Here is a 25,406-nt window from a genome sequence, read left to right as displayed (position 1 = left end):
ACGCACCACTTCATGATGGCTGAATATTTTATGATGACTTTGCAAAAGCAAATTGTTAGTGAAGGACGACATCCCCCCCTTTCTCTATTGCGACGGGCCGATTTAGGCCTCTTTGAGTAGAGGAAACGCTTACCAGAAACACCGAAAGCATAACTGAAATCAAACTGGCTCGAAACACCTTGAAAGGGCAAAGACCATTGAGACTTGTTCTGTAAATGAACTTTTCGATCTTCTTGGTGCAGTTGACCATTGCGGCAGTCATTCTTGGTAACATTCCATGCGTCTAAGGAATCCGTTTTTCGGGCACATAAGGACATAGTTTCAGCTTAAACAGGACGCAGTTTCTGGTTGCTCAGGATCACACGGGTAAACAGCCCCCTCTTCAGCACTGATGCCGGCGACAACGAGTCCACACAACAGGGTAAGTTCGATCTTCACCTTAATGGTCGTTCTGCATTAAGGATTAGGGAATGTAAAACATAGGAAGAATAACGATTCGAAACCTACAGCTATATCACAGTAGTCTGGTTTGTTATAAACTGATTCCGGTTCGTTTTCCAGTTCCCGTCGTCTCCATCTCCATCATCACCACCATCACCACCCCGCCCCCCACCCCGGAAGGGGCTCATCTAATTACCTTGGAATGATGAAGGTGAACCAAGGCGGAATGCACGGCGACCTTTACAGCAGTCAGGCTGGTGTGGAGAGCCTGGAAGGGCCCTTGCCATTGAAGTTGGTGGCTGCAGCTTGTCCAAATCATGATGAGAATGAAAGAGTTGGGAAATTCAACAATTGGGATATTGTTGAGGGAGGAGAGCAGCACCGACCTTAGAGTGAAGATTTCCCAAAACTTTGGTCAAAGAAAGAACACAGGAGGACATATCCTCAGTCATGTGTTTGAAATGAATACGGGAGGAGGCATCATTCCAATTTGAGAGGACAGCTCAACTTCGGATGATTTCGGCTGGGGACAAGCGAGGTTTCCCCACAGGAGTTTATTGTAGATGGAACAATACCAGAGGCACCAACCTAACCCAGGAAAGACCTGTCTCAGAAGTCCATTTGGTAAGTTTAGTTTTCAGACTGGTCACCATCCTCCACGAACCCTGCAGCCTGAGGCCAATAAGCACAATGAAGTTGGTGTCGGATCACAAAATGAGAACATAATTCCTCATTAATATCTCCAATAAAATGGGGGGCATTGTCAGAACGTAGACAAAAGCTAATACCAAAGCAGGTAATAATCTCCTTGAGTAAAATATTTCCAACAGTTTTAGCAGTAGCGTTAGAAGTGGGGCAAGCTTCAACCCATCATGGAAAAAAAATCAACAATGACCAAAACGTAATTATAGTGCTGCCAACTTTTCAACTCAATGAAGTCTTTAAACATATTTTGCAGTTGGCATTAGTTTGTCAGAGGTCGACTCACACTTGTCAGAGATCATAGAACATAGAACGTACAACACAGAACAGGCCCTTTGACCCACGATGTTGTGCCGAGATTTAATCCTAATGTAGAATATAGTAACAACCTATGCACCCGTCAACTCACTGCTATGCGTGTGCATGTCCAGCAGTCGCTTAACTGTCCCCAATGACTCTGCTTCCACCACTACCACTGGTAACGCATTCCATGCATTCACAACTGTGCAAAAAAACCTCTGACATCTCCTTGATACCTTCCTCCTTATATTTTCAAACTATGAGTTCTAATACCAGTCATTCTTGCCATGGGGAAAATTCTCTGGCTATTGACTATCTGTTCCTCATTATTTTGTACACCTCTCTCTGGTCACCTCTCTTCCTCCTTCTCTCCAGAGAGAAACATCCGAGCCTATTCAACCATTCTAAATAAAGCAAGCCCTCCAGTCCAAGCAGCATCCTGGTAACCTTCTTTGCACCCTTTCCAAAGCCTCTGTATCTTTCCTATAGTAGTACGACCAGAACTGGACAGAATATTGCAAGTATGCCTCACCAGGGACTTGTAGAGCTGCAGCAAAACCTCACGGTTCTTAAACTCTATCTCCCTGTTAATGAAGGCCAAAACACCATATGCTTTCTTAACAACCATATCCACTTGTGTGGCATCTTTGAGGAATATATGTACTTGCACACTAAGATCCCTCTGTTGCTCCATACTGCCAAGAATCCTGTCTTTAATGCTATATTCAACATTCGAGTTCCACTATTCAAAATGCATCACCTCGCATTTATCCAGGTTGAACTCAATCTGCCATTTCTCAGCCCAGCTCTGCATTCTATGTCACGCTGCAGACTGCATTGTCCTCTATACTTTCAACGACACCTCCAAACTTTGTGTCATCTGCAAATTTACAAACCCACCCCTCAACCTCCTCATCCAAATCAGTTCTAAATACTACAAACAGCAGAGGCCCAAGTACAGAGCCCTGCGAGACCCCACATAACACTGTCGTCCAAGCAGAATACACTCCATCTACAGCCACTCTCTGCTATCTGTCAGCCAGCCAATTCTGTATATACCTGCTTATTGCCTGGAAACAGAGTGTTGATGGAGGGTTGTTTGTGTATGTCTGATTAATGGTCAGTGATCGGGTGGTGGTGCAGGGTTGTGTGTGTTTTCTGTACATATCTGTTTAATGACAGGAGACTGACTGGTGGTGGTCGAAGGTTGTGTGTGTATTTCAGTGCATATCTGCTCAATGGAAAGAGAATAGGTTGGTGGTGGAGGGTTTTTTGTGTGAGTGTGTGTTTCTGTGTATCTCTGTTTAATGGCAGCAGATAGGGTTATCGTGGAGGAGTATGTGAGATTCTGCGTATATCTATTTAAGGGCTGGAGACAGGGTGGTGGGAGAGGGTTGTGCGTGTGTATTTCTGTGTATATCTGCTCAATGGCAGGAGAACAGCGTGGTGGTAGAGGGTTGTGTGTGTGTTTCTGTGTATATGTGCCGAATGGCAGGAGACAGGGTGGTGGTGTGTGTTTCTGTGTATATCTGTTCAATGGTAGGAGATAGGGTGGTCATGGACGGTTGTCTGTGCGTTCCTGCATACATCTGCTTAATGTCAGGAAGCACGTTTTTCATGGAATATTTTGCATGTGTGTCTTTCTGTGTATATCTATTTAATGGCAGGAGAGAGGGTGGTGGTGGAGGGTTGTGCCTGTATGTGCGTTTTTGTGTATATCTGTTTAAGGGCAGTAGGCAGGGTGTTCGTGGAAGGTTGATTGTGTGTGTTTCCGTGTATAGGGTGGTGAAGGAGGTTTTATTGAGTGTGTTTGTGCGTTTCTCTGCATATGTGTTTAATAGCACGAGACAGATTGGTGTGTGTGTGTGTCATTGTCTGTGTGTTTTTTTTTGTTGTGTGTGTGTTTCTGCGTATATCTATTAAATGGCAGGAGACAGGGTGTTGGTGGACAGTAGAGTGTCTGTGTCTGTGTGCGTACAGGCAGGAGACAGGGTGATGGTGGAGGGTTGTGTATGTTAAAAGTTTCTGTATATATCTGTTTAAGGTCAGTAGGCAGGGTGTTCATTGAAGGCTGTATGTGTGTTTCTGTGTATATCTGTTTTCTGGCAGGAGAGAGAGTGGTGGTCGAGCGTGGTATATGTGTTTCTGTGTATATCTGTTTAATTGCAGGAGACAGGCTGGTGGTGGAGGGTGGTATGTGTTTGTTTCTAATTCTATCTGTTTCATGGTAGGAGGCATGGTGGCGGCTGAAGGTTGTGCATGTGTTTCTGTGTATATCTGCTTAATGGCATGCAACAAGATGTTGTTCGGGGATTTTGTGTCTGTGTGTGCGTTTCTGTGTATATCTGTTTAATGGCAGAAAACAATGTGGTGGCTAACAGTTGTGTATTTGTGTATTTCTACGTATATCTGTTTAATGGCAGGAGACAGGGTTGTGGTGGAGGGTTGTGTGTGTGCTTTTCTGTGCATGTCTGTTTAAAGGCAGGAGAAAGGGTGATGGTGTTGAGATGTGTTTGTGGTTCTGTTTATATCTGCTAAATCGCCAGAGAGTGTGTGATGGTGGAGGGTTGTGTGTGTGTGTTTATATGTATATCTGATTAATGGCAGCAAACAGGGTGGTGGTGGAGGGTTCTGTATATGTGTGTGTGTTTATATGTATATCTGTTTAGTGGCAGGAAACAGGGCGGTGGTGGAGTGTAGTGTAGTGGAGCGTGTTAGTGTGTATAATGGTATGAAATAAGGTGGTGGTGGAGGGTTGTGTGTGTGCTTCTGCATACATCGGTTTAATGTCGGGTGACAGGGTGGTAGTGGAGGGTTGAGTGTGTGTGTTTCTGTCGATATCTATTGAATTTCAGGATAGACGTATGTAGTGGACGTTTTTATGTGTTTCTGTGTACATGTGATCAATGGCAGAAAACAACGTGTTGGTGTAGTGTCGTGTGTGTGTTTCTGTGTATCGCTGTTTAATAGCAGGAGACAGGCTGTTGGTGGAGGGTGGTATGTGTTTGTTTCTGAGTACGTCTGCTTCATGGCAGGAGACATGGTGGCCTTTGATGGTTGTGCATGTGTATCTGTGCATATCTGCTTAATGGCAGAAGACAAAGTGGTGGTGTACGGTTGTGTGTGTATTTCTATGTATATCTGTTTAATTGCAGGAGACAGAGTTGTGGTGGAGGGTTGTGTGCGTGTGTTTTTGTGTATATCTGTTTCATGATAGGAGACAGTGTGGTGGTGGAGGCTTATCTGGATATTTCTGTAAATACCTGTTTAATTGCAGCAGACAGGGTGGTTTTGGAGGTTAGTGAGTGTGTGTTTCTGTATGTAACTGTTTAATGAATGTAGATAGGGTGGTCGTGGAGGGTTGTGTGTGTTTCTGTGTATATTTGTTTAATGGCAGCAAACAATGTGGTAGTGAAGTGTTGTGTGTATGTTTCTGTGTATCTCTGTTTAATTGCAGGAGACAGTGTGATGTTGGAGGAATGGATGCGCGTGTTTTTGTGTATATCTGTTTGACAGGAGACCGGGTGGTGTTGGAGAGTTGTCTGTATATTTCTGCAAATATCTGTTTAATTGCTACATGACATTAAACAAATTGCTGTTCAAGGGGTGTGTGTGTGTGTGTAATGGCAGGAGACAGGGTGTTGGTGTCGAACTGGGTGAGTTTCTGAAAATTCACCAGAGAGTGCGTGATTGGGGTGGTGTGTGTGTGATTCGGGAGGTGTGAGGTGTGAGTGTGATTGGGGAAGTGTGAGGTGTGAGTGTGATTGGGGAGGTGTGAGTGAGTGAGAGAGTGAGAGAGTGAGAGAGTGTGAGTGTGTGAGTGTGTGAGTGTGTATCTGATTAATGGCAGCAAACAGGATGGTGGTGGAGGGTTCTGTATGTGTGTGTGTGTTTCTGTGTATATCTGTTTCAGGGTGGGAGACAGGCTGGTGGTCGATGGTTTTCTGTGCGTATTTCTGTGTATATCGGCTCATTGGCAGGAGAACAGCGTGGTTGTGGAGGTCTGTGTATGTGTTTCTGTGCATATCTGTTTAATGCCAGAAGACAGAGTGGTGATGTAGGGTTGTGTGTGCGTGTTTCTGTGTCTATTTGTTTAATAGTAGGAGACAGGTTGGTGATGGAGGGTTGTGGGTGTATTTCTGTGTGTACCTGTTTAATGGCAGGGGGCAGGGTGTTCGTGGAGTGTTGTGTGCGTGTTTCTGTTTACATCTATTTAAGGGCTGGGCACAGAGTGGAGGGGGAGGGTAGTGTGTGTGCGTGTTTATGTGTATAACTGTTTAATGAAGAAAGTGAGGACTGCAGATGCTGGAGATCAGAGCTGAAAATGTGTTGCTGGAAAAGCGCAGCAGGTCAGGCAGCATCCAAGGAGCAGGAGAATCGACGTTTTGGGCATGAGCAGAAATCATTTTCCTGAAGATGGGCTCATGCCGGAAACGTCGATTCTCCTGCTCCTTGGATGCTGCCTGACCTGCTGCGCTTTTCCAGCAACACATTTTCAGCTATAACTGTTTAATGACAGGAGACAGGGTGGTGCTGGAAATATATGTGTATGTTTCTGTATGTATCTGTTTAATTGCAGGACACAGTGGTGGAGGAGGGTGGTATCTGTGTTTGTTTCTGTGTATATCTATTTAATGGCAAGAGACAGTCTGGTGGTAGAATGTAGAGTGTCTGTGTTTCTGTGTCTATGTGGTTACTGGCAGGAGACAGGATGGTGGCGGAGGGTTGTTATGTATGAGTGTTTCTGTGAATATCTGTTGAAGGGCAGTAGGCAGGGTGTTCGTGGAAGGTTGTGTGTGTGTGTTTCTGTGTATATCTGTTTAAGGGCAGGAGTCATGGTGGTGTCGAGAGTTTGTGTGTGTTTGTTTCTGTGTATACCTATTTAATGACAGGAAACAGGGTTATGAAGTCGAGGATTGTGGGTGCATGTCTGTGTATATCTGCTCATTGGCAGGGGTCAGGGTGATGGAGTCGTGATGTGTGTGTCTGTTTATACCTGCTTAATTGCCGGAAAGTGTGTGATGGACGTGTGTGTGTGTGTGTGTGTGTGTGTGTGTGTGTGTGTGTGTGTGTGTGTGTGTAATGGCAGCAGACAGGGTGTTCGTGGAGGCTTCTGTGTGCGTGTTTCCATGTATATCTGTTTAATGGCAGGAGACGGAGGTGGTTTAGTTTTGTGTGTTTCTGTGTATATCTCTTTATTGACAGGAGGTAGGGTGGTAGTGGAGGGTTGTGTTTGTGTGTGTTTCTGTGTACATCTGCTTAATAGCGGGAGACAGCGTGGTGATGGAGGGTTGTGTTGTGTGTTTCAATGTATGTCTGATTAATCGCAGGAAACAGGTTGTGGTGGAGGGTTTTGTGTGTGTGTTTCTGTGTATATCTAGAACATAGAACATAGAACAATACAGCACAGAACAGGCCCTTCGGCCCACGAAGTTGTGCCGATCATTTGTCCTAGCTTAAGCACCTATCCATGTACCTATCCAATTGCCGCTTAAAGGTCACCAATGATTCTGACTCTGACACTCCCACAGGCAGTGCAATCCATGCTCCCACCACTCTCTGGGTAAAGAACCTAACCCTGACATCCCCCCTATACCTTCCAACCTTCACCTTAAATTTATGTCACTTGAAACACTGTTGTACCCGGGGAAAAAATATCTGACTGTCTACTCTATCTAGTCCCCTGATCATCTTATAAACCTCTATCAAGTCACCCCTCATCCTTCGCCGTTCCAATGAGAAAAGGTCTAGCACTCTCAACCTATCCTCGTACTACCTATTCTCCATTCCAGGCAACATCCTGGTAAATCTCCTCTGCACCCTCTCCAAAGTTTCCACATCTTTCCTAAAATGAGGCGACCAGAACTGCACATACTACTCCAAATGTGGACTTACCAAGGTCCTGTACAGCTGCAACATAACCTAACGACTCCTGAATTCAATCCCTCTGCTAATGAAAGCTAATACACCATAGCCCTTCTTACAAGCTCTATCCACCTGAGTGGCAACTTTCAAAGAGCTATGAACATAGACCCCAAGATCCCTCTGCTCCTCCACATTACTAAGAACCTAACCGTTAACCCTGTATTCCACATTCCTATTTGTCCTTCCAAAATGGACAACCTCACACTTGACAGGGTTGAACTCCATCTGCCACTCCTCAGCCCAGCTCTGCATCATATCTAAGTCCCTTTGCAGCCAACAACAGCCCTCCTCACTGTCCACAACTTCACCAATCTTGGTATCGTCTGCAAATTTACTGACCTGCCCTTCGACTCCCTCTTCCAAGTCATTAATAAAAATTACAAACAGCAAAGGACCCAGAACTGATCCCTGCGGAACTCCACTTGTAACCGGGTTCCAGGCTGAATATTTACCATCTACCACCACTCTCTTTGTTCGACCGGTTAACCAGTTCTCTATCCAACTGGCCAATTTTACCACTATCCAATGCCTCTTGACTTTCCGCATAAGCCTACCATGGGGAACCTTATCAAATGCCTTACTAAAATCCATGTACACTACATCCACTGCTCTACCCTCATCCACAGGCTTGGTCACCTCCTCAAAGAATTCAATAAGACTTGTAAGGCAAGACCGACCCATCACAATTCCATGCTGGCAGTCCCTAATCAAGCAGTGTCTTTCAAGATTGTCATAAATCAGATCCCTCAGTACCCTTTCCATTAATTTGCCTACCACCGAATTAAGACTAACTGGCCTGTAATTCCCGTGGTTATCCCTATTCCCTTTTTTTGAACAGGGGCACAACATTCGTCACTCTCCAGTCCCCTGGTACCAACCCCGTTGACAGTGAAGACCAAAAGATCATTGCCAACGGCTCTGCAATTTCCTCTCTTGCTTCCCACATAATCCTAGGATATATCCCGTCAGGCCCGGGAGACTTGTCTATCCCCAAGTTGTTCAAATTCCTTCCTAACAAATATCTCCTCTAGCTTACCAGTCCGTTTCATACTCTCCTCATCAACAATACGGCCCCTCTCATTTGTAAATACTGAAGAAAAGTACTCATTCAAGACCTCTCCTATCTCTTCTGACTCAATAAACAGCCTTATCCGACTGACCTTGATCAGAACTACCCTCGTTCTCTTCATTCTCATGTTTCTCACATACGCATAAAAGGCCATGGAGTTATCTTTGATCCTACCCGCCAAAGATTTTTCATGCCCTCTCCAGCTCTCATAATCCCTTTCTTCAGCTCCCTCCTGGCTATCCTGTATCCCTCCAACGCTCTGTCTGAACCTTGTTTCCTCAGCCTTATGTAAGCCTCCTTCTTCATCTTTACTGGATATTCAACCTCCATCGTCGACCAAGGTTCCCTCACACGACCATCTCTTTCCTGCCTGACAGGTACATACTTATCAAGGACACGTTGTATCTGTTCCTTGAAAAAGTTCCACATTTCCACGACATCCTTCCCTGACATCCTACGCTCCCAACTTATGCTGCTCAGATCCTGTCTTGCAGCATCGTATTTACCCTTCCCCCAATTGTAAAACTTACCCTGTTGCATGCACCTATCTCTCTGCATAACCAAGGTGAAAGTCACAGAATTGTGGTCACCATCACCAAAATGCTCGCCCACGAACAAGCCCGTCACCTGCCCTGGTTCGTTACCGTGTACCAAATCCAATATGGCCGCCCCTCTGGTCGGACAACCTACATACTGAGTTAGAAAAGCTTCCTGGACACACTGCACAAATACCGCCCCATCTAATCTACTTCATCTAAAGAGCTTCCAATCAATATTTGGGAAGTTGAAATCACCCATGACTACCACCCTGTGGCTTCTGCACCTTTCCAAAATTTGTCTCCCAATCTGTTTCTCCACATCTCTGCTGCTATCGGGGGGGGGGGGGGGGGGGCGCTATAGTAAACACGCAACAAGGTGACTACCCCTTACTTATTTCTGACTTCAGCCCATACTACCTCCAAAGGCAAATCCCCCTCGAACTGCCTTTCTGCAGACGTTATACCATTTCTAATTAGCAACGCCACACCCCCTCTTTTTTACCACCCTCCCTAATCTTACTGAAACATCTGTAACCAGGAACCTCCAACAGCCATTCCTGACCCTCTTCTATCCACGTTTCCGTGATGGCCACAACATCATAGTCCCAAGTACCAATCCACGCCTTACGTTCACCCACCTTATTTCTGATACTCCTTGCGTTGAAGTATACACACTTGAACCCATTTCTGTGTCCACAAATATTCCCTGTCAGTGCTACCTTCTCCTTAGCCTCCCTACATTTTTGGACATCCTGAAAAACAGCTAACCTACTTGCTGGATTACAAGCAGGGATCCCATCCCCCGCCAAATTAGTTTAAACACCCCCCCCCCGAAGAGTTCTAGCATACCTACCTCCCAGGATATTGGTGCCCTTCTGGTTCAGGTGCAACCCGTCCTGCTTGTACAGATCCCAGCTTCCCCAGAATGCAGTCCAAATACCTGAAGCCCTCCCTCCTACACCATCCTTGCAGCCACGTGTTCAACTGCACTCTCCCTCTATTCCTTGACTCAATGTCACATGGCACTGACAACAACTCAGAGATGACGACTCTGTCCGTCCTAGCTTTTAGCTTCCAGCCTAACTCCCTGAGCTCCTGAATGACCTCCCAACCTCTCTTCCTACCTATGTCGTTGGTGAAAAAATGCACCACAACTTCTGGCTGCACACCCTCTCCCTTAAGGATTCTGAAGACACGGTCCGAGACGTCTCGGACCCTGGCACCCGGGAGGCAACAAACCAACCGAGAGTCTCGCCCATGTCCACAGAACCGCCTGTCTGTCCCTCTAACTCCAGAGTCTCCTAATACTAGTGCTCTCCTCCTCTCCCCCTTCCCTCTTGAGTCTCAAGCCAGACCTTGTGCCAGAGACCCGATCACTGCAGCTTACCCCTGCTAGGCCATTCCCCCCAACAGTATCCAAAGCGGGATACTTATTGTTGGGGGGAACGGCCACAGGGGATCCCCGCACTGCCTGCTTCCTCCCCCTCCCACTTCTAACTGTTACCCAGCGACCTCTGTTCTCTGGCATAACTATGTCCCTGTAGCTTCCATCTATCATCCTCTCAGCCTCTCGAATAATTCTCAGTTCATCCAACTCCAGCTCCAGTTCCCTCACGCGGTCTGTGAGGAGCTGAATCTGGCTGCACTTCCTGCAGATGAAGTCGGCAGGAGCATCGGTGGTCACGACTACCTCAACCATCCTACACAAGGAACATTCCACTGCCTGCGCTGCCATAACTCTACACTAAGTCCCCAAAACAAGAACACCAAGTAGCTTACTTTTTTTAGGTTAGAGGTGGTGGGAGGGTGGGAGACACTACACGTGTATTGTCTCGGGTTCCTTCTACACTCAAATAACAAGTACTTACCTTCCTGATCGGCTTTGTGCTCCGACTTCACTTCCACCCAGCTGACACCGCTCTCTGCTGCAAAACGCTGTTGAACGGAAGGTGACAGCGTGATGGTAGAGGGTTGTGTATGTGTGTGTGTTTCTGCATATATTTGTTTCATGGCAGAAGACAGGGTGATGGTGGTGGAAGGTTCTGTGCTTGTGTTTCTGCCTAAATCTGTTTAATAACTTGAGATAGGTTTTCGTGCTGGTTGGTGTGTATGTGTTTCTGCATATCCTAGTTTAATGGCGGGAGGCAGGGCGACGGTGGAAGGTTGTGTGTGTTTTTCTGTGTATATCTGATTATTTGCAGAAGACAGGGTGGTCGTAGAGGGTTGTGTGTGTGTTTCTGTGTATATCTGTTTAATGACAGGAAACAAATTGGGTTTCAAGGATTGTGTCTTCGTGTGTGTTTGTGTGTGTATCTGTGTAATGGCAGCAGACAGAATGTTCGTAGAGGCTTGTGTGTGTGTGTTTCTGCTTAATCTGTTTAATCACAGAAGACAAGGTGGTCATGGAGTGTCTTGTGTGTGTGTTTCTGTTATATTTGTTTCATGGTAGGAGACAGAAAGGTGGTTTAGAGTTTTGTGTGTGTTTCTGGGTATATCTGTTTATTGACTGTAGGCAGGGTGTTAGTGGAGGGTTGTGTGTGTGTGTTTTAGTGTATAGCTGATTAATGGCAGGAAACATGGTTTTGGTGGAGGGTTGTGTTGTGTGTTTCTATCTATATCTGTTTAATTGAAGGAGACAGCGTGCTGATGGAGGGTTGTGTGTGTGTGTGTGTGTTTCTGCATATATTTGTCTAATGGCAGGAGACAGATAGTGGTGGAAGGTTGTGTGCTTGTTTTTCTGTCTATAACTATTTAATAACAGGAGACAGATATTGGTGCAGGTTGGTGTGTATGTGTTTCTGCATATTCCTGTTTAGTGGTGGGAGACAGGGCGGCGGTGGAGGGTTTTGTACATCTGTGTTTTATTTATACATCAGTTGAATTGCAGGAGACAGTGTGTTGTTCGAGGGTTGTGTGTGTCCATTGCTATGTATTTCTGTTTAATGGCAGGAGACAGTGTAGTAGAGGGGGATTGTGTGTGTGTGTTTCTGTGTATATCTGATCAATAGCAGGAAACAACTTGGTGGTGTAGGGTTGTGTGTGTGTGTGTGTGTGTGTGTCTGTGTACAACTGTTTACTGGCAGGAGACTACGTGGTGTTGGAGGGTGATTTGTCTGTGTATACTTGTGATTCTGTTCGCCGAGCTGGGAATTTATGTTGCAGATGTTTCGTAACCTGTCTCGGTGACATCCTCAGTGCTTGGGGGCCTCCTGTGAAGCGCTTCTGTGATGTTTCCTCTGGCATTAATAGTGGCTTGTCTCTGCCACTTCCGGTTGTCAGTTCGAGCTGTGGCCGGTATATTGGGTCCAAGTCAATGTGCTTGTTGATAGAATCAGTGGATAAGTGCCATGCCTCTAGGAATTCCCTGGCTGTTCTCTGTTTGGCTTGTCCTATAATAGTCGTGTGGTCCCAGTCGAACTCATGTTGCTTGTCATCTGTGCGTGTGGCTACTAAGGATAGCTGGTCGTGTCGTTTCGTGGCTAGTTGGTGTTCATGGATACGGATCGTTAGCTGTCTCCCTGTTTGTCCTATGTAGTGTTTTGTGCAGTCCTTGCATGAACTCCATCAAGGCACGTTTCAAAAATCATTTTAATCCACGTGCTCAGACATATAATGAAATATCTCTGTGGGATGTGAACCTTTAGCCTCAGAAGTTGGGGCACTACCACCACTCAACAATAGCCCCTAAAGCTGCAACATGATTCTCCTGTGTGTTTGTTCATCAGCTTTCTTTGAACGTACTCTGACATACCCCCACAACAGAATCGAGAACATCTGTTCCAGAGAAAGTGACACTACCACATGTTCATGGAAGGGAATCGAATCCAGAACTCTGATCCAGGGGCAGGTGTGTGACCCACGACACAAGACTTAAACCATGCTCGGAATTTGAGTCATATTTTAAGTGTCAGTTTTCCACTCTATTTGGATTTATTAAATTCTGATTAACATTACTGAAAAACGCAGCCAACAGTTCTCATTGTTAAACAAATAAGAGGTATTAGCCTCAACTATAGGATGATGAGTGCATGTGCTCTGCCATCGAGATGAACAATGAACTTCTTTAATTGCTTGGTTATGATTTCCAGCTTACATAGCTATTATCTGTAATCTGCAATATTAGGGCAACCAATCTTGCAGAAACACTCTGCATTATGAGGGATCTCGAATAGATATCAATACTGAACACCAGAGGTGAGGAAAGAGCACAGTTTTTGGCCACTATTTCCAACTTCTCACATGTGGCTTCCCTCTTCCTGAAATTATTAAGTGATACAAGGCATTGGTTTATTTTCCAGCATCTTCTTACTCTCTCCTCCCTCTGCTTGCACAAAGCAAATCAAGCTCTTGGTCTTTACGAGACTCAAGGCCTGTGTTTATAGGTCTTCTGGAGAGGAGAGGGTCTTTTAAACCTGAAGCAGAAGGGTGAGGGGGCAGTAAAATCACTCACTGAAGTTCGAACTTAACTTGTATAAATGCGAGGTATTGCATTTTGGTAGAATAAAATGCAGTGGGGGGGGGGACTTATACAATTAATAGTAATACAATTATACAATTAATAGTAGTGTGTTGACAGTGTTGTACAAAAGAGGGACTCACAGGTGCTGATCGAATTCACAGAGGTTTATGGCACTTATAGACAAGGTGTTTAAGGTTACTTCTTTGCTCAAACTTTTGTGGTTAGAAGTTGAGAAGTCATGCTGAGATTGTGCAGCATATTGATGAAGCCTCTTCTGCAGTACTGTGTGCAGTTCTGTTATTGGAAGGAGATTATTAAGCTGAAGAGGGTTCAGAAGAGAAATACCAGGATGTCGCCAGGAACACCTCATCTTCTGCCTCGGGAGCCGACAAACACATGGCATGAACATTGAACTGACTAATTTGCAAATCTCCCCTCGACGACCCAGATCCCAGATCCGACCCTCCGACCCTCCGACTCAGATCCGCCCTCTCCTGGGAACCTACCTGTCCATCTTCCTTTCGACCAATCCGCTCCAACCCCCCACCGACCTCTCACTATCACCTTCTAGCTTCGCCCACCTCTCACCAACCTTTCCCCCAGCCTCACTTTCACCACCCATTTATTTGTCAGCCCCAGCCCATTAACTCCTTCGCAGTTCTGAAAAAGGGTCCTGCCTGAAACGTTGACTGTCTTGCTCCTCGGATGCTGCCTGACCGACTGTGCCTTCTCCACTATCATGCTTTATCTACACTTAATTCTCCAACATCTGGAGTCCCCATTGACTCGTAGATACAATTCTCTGTTAACCCTACATGTCTGTTATAACCCCACGCTCCTTGAGGTATATATTCTCTCCAGATCATGGCCTATAAAAGTTCTCTCAATCTCTTACTGATATTGTCATGCCTCAGCAGTAGTTACAGGGTCTATGTTTCCATTTATAAGCAGAGAAGCATGTTGGTGTTCCGATAAACCTCTGGCATTACTTCCACATCAAATGCAGATTGAATGGTTCCACACAATCAACCTACCAGACTCAACATTCGTTCCCTCAGTCACCCTCGCATATCCAATCCAGACTGTGTCAATGTTCATCATTATTTTGTATTTTAATAAAAGAGTATTGAATTGAAAGGCGTTGGCTGCAGCTATTTGTTCACTGACTGTGATAAATTTCAGTCTCCGTGGATCCTGAATGTGTCACTGGAGGGCTTGCCTCTTTTATTAATTAAGGATTCAGTTGAATGTGTTATCCCATAGTATGAGTGGGAGCATCGCCGACAGCACTAACAGGGATCAGCAGCTCCAGAGAGACAGGGAGGAGATATCAGAATCTGAGAACACTAGACTGTAGCGATCCAACATGGACAGGAGTTTATCTAGTAGTCTTCACTGGCTTTCCAAAACTTGGATATCATTAGTATGGGGAATCTATGATGTACTGACTGTTATTCAAGCTGGTTACTATCCCATCCTTGCTATGGATGGTGTTCCTGGTAAGTCATTCTGTCTATTAAAGCAGGTTAAACTGAATTGTTCGTGTTATCAAAATTAGGAAAGGTGGAAGTCATTGTTTTCAGCTCCTTAAAAATTATAATGAGCAAATTACTACTTTTAAATGACTCACCAATATGCGAGGAGAAACTCTAAAACTCCATAATCCTTCTAGCCCTGCACAGATCTATTTCTCCATATCCTGCCAACTCGCTAATTCTGTCCAATACCACCATCATGGTATCCCAACTCCTCCTCAGCCACAGTGCACCTTCTGAGTAAACCATCATTTGAGCTTCTATTAAATCGGAATCACCTGCTTCAAGCCCCTTCTTACCATATGTCAATCACAAAATAATTGCACTTGAAATGTTTAACTTGTTCTCTGCACATAAACTGTCTGACGGCAAGATAATGCATCGTGCTCAAGTCATTGACTCATGATCTAAAGCCACAGAATAATAATCTGTTAATATGAAGGAAATTGGTGGCATTGAAGTGAAACCATCTTCAGTAAGTATAAAAAAACCCATCTGCTTGCCTCATGAACTTCAGTGAGGGCAATGGGTCATCCTTCCCTGTTCAGGTCTCCGTGTGACTGCAAACCCACAGTGATGTGTTTTACTTTTTACTGTCCTGAAGATCAGCTAAATCAGCCACTCAGTTCAAGATAGGCATAACAGGCTGGCCTGACCTGTGAGGGAAGAACAAAAGGAAAGATAACTCGCTTCCTCTGCCTGTTTCCCAAATTCCTACAGTTCATTTCCATTCATGTGGTGACCATTCCTTATTACAAGTGCATTCTTTCTTAGTATTTCCCTGAGTGTGATGTTCATCTCCCGCAGCAACTCTGGTGTTGGCTTTATTGAAGCTCACATATAGATGTTTGGAGCTTTTAAATTCCACGTCAGGCGCAGTGTAACGAGAAAGGAAGGTTTTTTATGCCATAGGAAAGAAACGGAGATGTCTCAGTGAGCAAAATAAATTATTGCGATCAATCCTAAGAGTGTTGTTGAGGCAGTCTTTGGGACATTGTGGACAGATTTTATTTCCTTTATAACAAATAATCGCCCTGCCACAAAGAGAGTGCAAAGATTTTTCAAGTTAGGCATAATATGCTGGCCTGACCTGTGAGGGAAGAACAAAAGGAAAGATAACTCGCTTCCTCTGCCTGTTTCCCAAATTCCTACAGTTCATTTCCATTCATGTGGTGACCATTCCTTATTACAAGTGCATTCTTTCTTAGTATTTCCCTAAGTGTGATGTTCATCTCCCGCAGCAACTCTGGTGTTGGCTTTATTGAAGCTCACATATAGATGTTTGGAGCTTTTAAATTCCACGTCAGGCGCAGTGTAACGAGAAAGGAAGGTTTTTTATGCCATAGGAAAGAAACGGAGATGTCTCAGTGAGCAAAATAAATTATTGCGATCAATCCTAAGAGTGTTGTTGAGGCAGTCTTTGGGACATTGTGGACAGATTTTATTTCCTTTATAACAAATAATCGCCCTGCCACAAAGAGAGTGCAAAGATTTTTCAAGATAGGCATAACATGCTGGCCTGACCTGTGAGGGAAGAACAAAAGGAAAGATAACTCGCTTCCTCTGCCTGTTTCCCAAATTCCTACAGTTCATTTCCATTCATGTGGTGACCATTCCTTATTACAAGTGCATTCTTTCTTAGTATTTCCCTGAGTGTGATGTTCATCTCCCGCAGCAACTCTGGTGTTGGCTTTATTGAAGCTCACATATAGATGTTTGGAGCTTTTAAATTCCACGTCAGGCGCAGTGTAACGAGAAAGGAAGGTTTTTTATGCCATAGGAAAGAAACGGAGATGTCTCAGTGAGCAAAATAAATTATTGTGATCAATCCTAAGAGTGTTGTTGAGGCAGTCTTTGGGACATTGTGGACAGATTTTATTTCCTTTATAACAAATAATCGCCCTGCCACAAAGAGAGTGCAAAGATTTTTCACCAGACTAATCCCTGGGATGGTGGTAATGAAGATTAATCTGGAATGAAGATTAATCTTTCGCGCTGTGAGAGAATAAAAGATGATTGCATTGAAACTTCAGGGGAATGCACAGTCTCTCATGACGTTATAAACAGGCATTGATACAGTGATAAAATTCATGGTTTGTTTCTACTCGGGTTACAAGAGCCTCTGAGGACGTTCCCCTCACCCCACCCGCACTCCCTATGTCGATAGAGAGAGAGACAGAGTCAGACTTTGAATCTAGTGCATTTGGTGTGTGATCCTACACTGAACATCACGTTATCCAAAATCCTGACAGCAGCCACGATACCTTCATTCTAAAACAGTTAACTATTCCCATTATCTTCTGACCTCCATGGAGAACATGGTTCTGTCTACTCAAAGATGGAAGATGCCTCTGTGAGACTTGATGCAAAACATCTGGCTTACATCCTCACTGCCAGCAAACCACTTTAAAGTAGCAGACGTTCCACTGGCAATGCACCCACGAGGAACCTCCATTTGTTTGTCATATTGGAGCATCAGTGACACCCTCCTGTTCATGTATAACTAACCAATGGGGCTGACTGGCCCCCTCCAAGTCCCATGGAACAGGTTCAAGGGTCTGATTGGGCTCTACCTGATCCTGTTTAACAGCTTCATGTACTGACCAGACCCCTTCTCTTGCTGCGAAACAAGCAGGAGTATTGAATGGGCTGTCCCTCTTCTTGTTCAGTCGTTTCGTTGGGCTGAATGGTTTCCACATTTCTGTATTTTACCAGCTTGAGATGTTGAATGAGCTCCTCTTTTAACTATGTCTGACAGCACTGTTACATGAATGTTACCGACACTTTAACAGGACAAGCTTGAATGCTGCCTGGGTCTTACAGAACACGGACACCGGCTGCATCTTGACCTGATGGGAGACAAAATGTTCTGAACATTGTGTAACCCTCAGTGACCATCCCCACCTCCGGTCTTATGATGGGGAAACACATTGATGAAGCAGCTGAAGATGCTTGTGCTGAGGAAGCTACCCTGAGGATCGCCTGAAGAGATTTCCCGGGACTGATAAGATTTTCGGCCCCCACCCACAGGCATCTTCCTTTGTGCTCTGAAAGACCCCAGCCAGTGGGGAGGGGACACCCGATTCCCATTAAGCTCAAATAAGATGGTGCTTCCGATGACATTCTCAGTCAAATACTGCCTTGATATCAAGGTTATTCACTATTTGCTGAGCCCCTGTGTTCCTCTCTTGTTCATATCAATAGGTGACGGTGTCTGTGTGGGGAGCGTTTTCCTCTCACAGAGGGTAGTGAATGTCACGAATTATCATGTCTCGAGAGCCAGGAGAGCTACATCATAGAAAACATTTAAAAAGGTGATAGATGGATTTTTGATCTGCCAGAGAGCTGAGAGGGTGTGAAAAATTGGACATGAAAGATGGGTTAATACGAACAGTAGATCGGCCATGATCGTATGCAATGTCTTGATTATCCAAACGACCAGATCCTGTTCCTTATGTTCTCGTATTCTGTAATTACAATGTCAATGGTTGTAATTTTTTCTGCACGTCCTGTTATTGAACGTTCCAATCAGAGAGAGCAAAGTACTTTATGAGTCATCACTTAGTGAGGTCTGGGGGGTTGCATTCACAGTGAATCTGGGTCTATACCATGACCAACAAATGAAGCACAAGTTGCAGAGAGGAGACACTGTAAAGAGACCAGACTTGTCTTACGAACCCAGCCTGGGTTTTGAAGTAACATTTTCCAACCCGCACCAAACTATGTGTGACAGCCTGGAGGGAATGAATGAGATCCTGTGTTTCTGTGGACTTGGTATTTGGAGCAAGATGCCCCCGTCAGCACCAGTGCAGGAGGTTTGAGGGGCTGAATTGAACATAGGAGCATAGGACTGAGGAGCAGTAGTGGGTCATTAGACACATTGTCACTGCTCCACAAAGCACTAAGATCGTAGCTGCTCTGATTGTGGTCTCAGCAGCACTTTTCTGTCTGAATTAAATTTTCCCGTATGCATTTGTCTGTCAAATGTTTGAATACAGCACAACTTTGAACAAATGCAAACATCCAGGCACCACAAACGTTTGGAAAAGGAAATTCGCACATGAACCATCCAATAAGAATTTCTCATTCGTGTTCCGACAAATATTAGAGGGTCACGATATCCTTTTCCAGTTCCACACCTCCACTGGTTACAACAAATTTTAAATGTAGCCAGTTTAGTGTTATGGCCAATTGAATAGGACTCAGACTGGGTCATTTTTGAGAAAAAAATGTGAAATTCAGGAACTCACAACAAATGGTAAAAGATACATTGTCCCAAATGTCCTTCTGCCTTTGAAATTACTCTGCTCACACAAGCTGCTGATAATGGGATTTATTTGTGGAACAGTTGGATTTGGCTGAACTTCCTTTGCTTCCAGCAGTGGAGAGATTCCAATGAGTCCTCAATAGGAATCTTTCACAAGTGGTGAAGATAAATCAGAGATTTTATGGTCTCACATGTTGCTATCGGGTGGACAAAGTAAGAGAGAGGGATCAATCAGCTGCTGCTTCTCAGGCAGGGAACATTGTTCTCCCTCTCTGTGTTGAACCATACAATAATGTCAACTGAACATCAAACTGGGCCATGTGTGCTCTCCTGGACCATTCTCTGGAAGGGATGATAATGGACGATATGAAGGTGCATCATCGATGTTGTTGTACGCAGTGTCTTTCAATAGAAAAAAAGTCTCTGCTTTATCATCTGATGAAATGTATATATGCATCTGTGTACTTTGTCAATGTCTATATAATACGTGTGTTGATATCAATGTATCTTATTCTTAAAATTGTTCTCCAGCTTTAAACTCCTTAACAAGAGGAAACATGCATCCAGCTGAAACACTTCAGAAAGTCATGTATGGTTCAAGAAGACTTCTCATCTCAGAAACCTCCATAACGAAAGGCCTTCCTTCCAGGAATGTGTGAAGGGAAACATCTATGAAAATCTTCTGAAAGAATTAAACCTTTTTTTTAAGTTCAGGCGATCAAAACTGCACACAGTGTATCGGATGTGGCCTCAGCAGTGGCCCGTTCAGATGCAGTAAAACATTCCTCATTAAACGTGATAACGTTTGCCAGAAACAACATCATTCCACTTCCCTTCCAAATCACTTGCTGCATCTGCAGACTGACTTCAGATGATTCATGTCCCAGGAAAATGGAAACGGCCTGTATCACAGAGTTCTGCAATATCTCTCTATTTAAATTGTTCGCCATTGTTTTATCCTTCCAGCCACAGTAGACAACTCACCTTATATTCTTTCTGCTGAAGGTTTGCTCACTAACCTTCCCTGTCTGTATCACCTTGCAGACTCAGTGCCTCCATTTGGCAACATCTTGAATGATCATCTCGGTGTTGCGCTAATTGAGCTTTGCGCCTTCCACCAGATCTTTGATACAGATTATTTGTCATTGATGATCCACAGTGAACTCTACAGCACTACACTAGTTACAGCTTTGCAACCTGAAAATAAACATTTACCTCTACTCTCTATTTCCTGTTAGCGACAGCTTCTCCGTTCCTGTGTAGCACATAAGGTGGGTTGAATGGTCTCCTCCTGGGCTGTGTAATGTACTCAACGAGCTGAATTACTTCATTCTCTATTCCTGTGTAACCCCTTCGCGGGGCAGAATGGTTTTCTCCCGTCTCATTGTAACGATCCTGCCTGACTGAAAGGGGTGGTCTCCTACCTTGTAACAGCATCTAGGGGTGGATTGAGCAAAAACACAGGGGAGAAGTGCAGCGGTATATCTCTGTAACAGCCTCGACGGTGGATTGAGGGAACAATACATGGGGTAGGGGCAGCGGTATATCTCTGTTACAGCATCGAGAGGTGGATTGAGGGAACAAAACATGGGGTAGGGGCAGCAGTATATCTCTGTCATAGTCGAGGGGTGGATTGAGGGAACAACGCATGGGGTCGGGGCAGCAGTACATCTCTGTGATAGCCTTGAGGGGTGGATTGAGGGAACAACACATGGGGTAGGGGCAGTAGTACATCTCTGTAATAGACTCAAGGGTGGATTGAGGGCACAGCGCATGGGATAGGGGCAGCAGTTGGCCATTCGTCTGCAGCACTTAGAATGTCATGGCTGATCCGATAGTGTCTGACTATTCACCTCCTGTCTGTTCCCAATAAACATTGACTCTCCTGTCCAGCAAAGACCAGTCAAGCTCAGCGTTGAATATCTTCAATAACCGAGTCTTCACTGCTCCCTGAGGATGAGGACACCACAGATGGAACAGCACTAAAGTGAAAGGGACGTCCTTATTTCATTGTGGGACACGTTATTTTAAACGGTGTTAACCTAACATCAAATCACCATTTCTTTTCAGACATAAGGACAGAATAATTAGGAATAAACATAAAGAATTCCGGACTTCAAACATTCCTGCTGACCCTTTCCAATCAAATATGCATCAAACCCAGCCTCTGCTGCTGTCTCAGGAAGAGAATACCTCATAGCATAACACCACAAGAACATTAAAGCAAGGAGCAGAATGAGACCATTCGGCTCATTGAGTCGAAAATTCTGTTCAATAATTTCTTATATGTACCTCAACCTCATTCTTCTACCTTCTCTGTAGAACCCTTGATACCCTTACAAATACGAAACATATCGATTTTCGTCTTAATGACACTAGTTTCTGTTCCTCTCTGTGTCTGTCTATGTGTGTGTGTGTCTGTATATGTGTGTGTGTCTGTGTGTGTGTAAGTGTGCGCGTGTCTGTGTGTGTGTATGTGTGTATGTGTTTATATATATACGTGTGTGTCCATGTCCTTGTTATCTGTGTGTTTGTGTGTCTATGTCTGCCTGTTTGTGTATCAGCCTGTGTGTTTCTTAACTGTGTCTGTGTCTATTCGTATGTGACTGTGTATGCCTCTGTGTGTTTCTACCTGTGTGCATGCATATCTGCTTGTAAGTATTGTGTGTGTTCGTATGTTGGGGTGTTTACCAATACTTCTGTGTATTTCTGTGTCTGCGTCTCTATGCAGTGATGTATCTGTGTCTTTTTTTTTGGATGTGAAAGGACTGTCGTTGGAACTGCCAGTGGGTTTAAAGAGATAATTGTCTTTCACTGAACATTACTCCTTAATCGGTCGTGGGACGTGAATGCTTCAGAATCTCCTCATGAGGCGTCACAGTCCTCTCTGGTTTGTACCAGTGTCCAACCCACATGGCAAGGGAGGGAGGGAGTGGATATCGGGCACTTCATCACCAGGCTTTGCCTTTCTGTCCTATTCCAGGCTCTTCGTCCTAGAATGGGAGAAAGGGAGGGTGGGAGGGAGAGTGGGAATGGGTGACCCTGAGTTAGTGCTGGTGTAGTTGGGGGGAATTGTGAGGTGTCTGGAATGAGTCAGTCGACAGTTTTGAATCCATATAGTATTATTAGTGTGGGGGGTATTGCGTAGGTGACAGAGAAAGTGAGGAAGAAAGTTACTGAATTCAACAGTGAGAGCGATAGTGCCTGAGCCTTATCTGGAAATAGAGCGTGAACCTTGTTCGGGGGAAGTTGCTATAACATATATACAGTGAGTGTGAGCGAGCAGAGAGTATACCGTAACTCATCCTGACAGAGCGGGGAGAATATCGATGATTATCCTGTATTGCAGGACATTTCTTCAGATCATCTCAGCGTTGAGGTGAGGCTCCTGGAATATCTTGTTCAAATCTGTCACTAATAACGACACAGACCTTTCCCTCAGCTTCCACAGAATCAGTTTTGGTAGAGCTTACAGATAGCAAGGAGAAACAAATATTGCTGTGTTATATATCAAAACCAAAACACTAGCAGAAAATGTCAGCATCACATGCTCCGAAAATTAGATAGGCAAGTATTGTGGATACTGCAATCTTATTCGATGGTCTCAAGTTGCATCTAAACTGCATTTACTATGTGACTGCTCATGTTGTGAAAAATAAATTCTGTTGAAGAGTATGTTGTGAAGCAAAGTAGACAGCAGGTTATTTTGGATTTGGTATTGTGTGGTCAGAATGAATCATTAATAACATTGTACTGAAGCAGCTTTTAAGGAATAATAACATTAATAAGGTGCGGCATATGCGTACAATATAGAATACATGAACTTTCTAGTTTAACATCACGGAAGAGTGGAGGCTAAAGGGTCAAGGCAGCTCCAGTGAATTGGGAAAGTACAATGTAAAATTCAGCGGGAGAAAGCAATGGTTGTTCGAGTCATAGAGTCCGATAGCACGGAGACTGGCCCTTCAGCCCAAACTGTCCATTCAGACAAAAATGTCCATCCACGCTAACCACATTTCCCTGCCATTGCCCCGTATGCTTCTAATCCTTTCCTATCCGTGTATTGTCCAAATGCTTTTTAAATGTTGTTAATATATCCGTCTCAATCGCTTCTCCTGGTAGTTCATTCCATATGTGTACCAGTCCCTGTGTCTAAAAAGATTCTTCCTCAGGTTTCCTTTTATTTTTTCTCCTCTGACCTTAAACTGATGCTCTCTAGTTTGTGACTGCCCAACCCTGGGAAAAAAGACAGGGTACATTCAATCTATCCATGCCTGTCATGATCTTACAGACTTCCCTCAGTCTCAACACAAAAGTAAAATGTCGTAGTTTGTCCAACCTCTCCCTATAACTCAGTGCATTGAGTCCTTGGCAACATCCTTATAATTTTTTCTGCATTCTTTCCAGTTTGAAAACATCCTTCCTAAAGCAAAGTGAACAAAACTGAACATAACGCTACCACTATGGCCTCAGCAGCGTCCTGTATAACTGCAACATAACTCCCTAATTTCGTTACTCAGTGAAATACACTGATTAAAGCCAGTGCGCCAAAAGCTTTCTTCACTGCACTGTATACCTCTGAATCAACTTTTAGAGAACCATGCACCTGAATTCCAAGTTCCCCCTGTTCCACAACACTCCTTAGGGCCCAACCATTCACCATGAAACTCCAAACTTGATTTGACTTTCTAAAAGGAGAAAGTGAGGACTGCAGATGCTGGACATCAGAGCTGAAACTGTGTTGCTGGAAAAGCGCAGCAGGTCAGGCAGCATCCAAGGAACAGCAGATCGACGTTTCGGGAAGGGCTTATGCCCGAAACGTCGATTCTCCTGTTCCTTGGATGCTGCCTGACCTGCTGCGGTTTTCCAGCAATACATTTTCAGCTTTGACTTTCTAAAATGCAAGAACCTACACTGATCAATAGTAAAATCCAGTTGCAAATTCTCAGGCGACTTCCCCAGCTGATCAAAGTACTTCTGTAATTTCTGAAATTTATAACCTTCCTCACTCTCCGTGATGCCGCCTATTTTCGTGAAATCTTCAAACTTATAAATCATGTCTGTACATTCTCATCTAAATCACAGATATATGTAATATGCAGTGGTCCCAGCACCAACCCCTGAGTCATTCCACGAGTCACAGGCCTCCAGTCCGACCAGCATTCTTCCAGTATTACCCTCTGCTTCCTTCCATCAAGCTAATTTTGTACCTAATTTGCCAGCTTCCTCTCATTTCCATGTGATATAGCCTTCCAGAGCAGCAGAAAATGTGGAACCTCACTGAAGGCCTTACTGGAATCCACATAGACTACTTATACCACCCTTCCCTACTCAACGATGCTGGTCAATACATTTACGAGTCATGATCTCCCATGCACAAAGCCGTGCTGAATTCGATGAAGGGCCTTTGCCGAAACATCGATTTTCCTGCTCCTCGGATGTTGCCTGACCCGGGTCTGCTTTTCCAGAACCATTCTAATCTTACCCCGAACCACATCCTGTCTTTCCAAATGCAGGTATATTCAATCTCAGTGAATCTTCTCAAGTAACCTACCCATTAGATTTTAGGTTTACTCGTCTTTAGTTCCCAGGTGTATCATTGTAGTCATTCCTGAATATGGGCTCAGCACACACTACCCTCCAGTCGTCCAGGACCTCAATTGTTGGCCAGCAATCATGGAAAAGAGCCAAGCAGAGCTCCTGCAATTTCTTCTCTGTCCTCCTATCCTTCTGCAGTGTTCCTGAATGTATCTGGTCAGGACAAGAAGTTTTAGAAATGCTGCAAAGTATCTGAAAAATACGTCTATTTATTTCAGGTACAAACACGAAAGAGTGAGAAAGTGACTCAATAATGGTTAACATAACAAATTAGAAAATAATTAATCATAGGAAGTGACTTCAGAAGAATTCCAGATATTCTAGAAAGCTGAGAATTCTCAGAAATGAACGATCCAGGAAAGGAAGGCCATGAAACTGATAAGGAAATCAAAAGAGAACATGCATGCTAACAAACAGGACCACAAAGACCACATCAGTCTACGATCTATATTTCAAAGGAAACATATTGAAAGGAAGGCCAAATGTGGAATTTTTTTAATCGGGAGAGGAGAGGTCATTGTTGAGAACAGGGAAATTACCAAGAAAAGAACCAGTTACTTTGCATCTGACT

Source organism: Chiloscyllium punctatum, chromosome 18 (assembly GCF_047496795.1).
Source record: "Chiloscyllium punctatum isolate Juve2018m chromosome 18, sChiPun1.3, whole genome shotgun sequence".
NCBI lineage: Eukaryota > Metazoa > Chordata > Chondrichthyes > Orectolobiformes > Hemiscylliidae > Chiloscyllium > Chiloscyllium punctatum.
Note: the sequence above shows the minus strand (reverse complement) of the source record.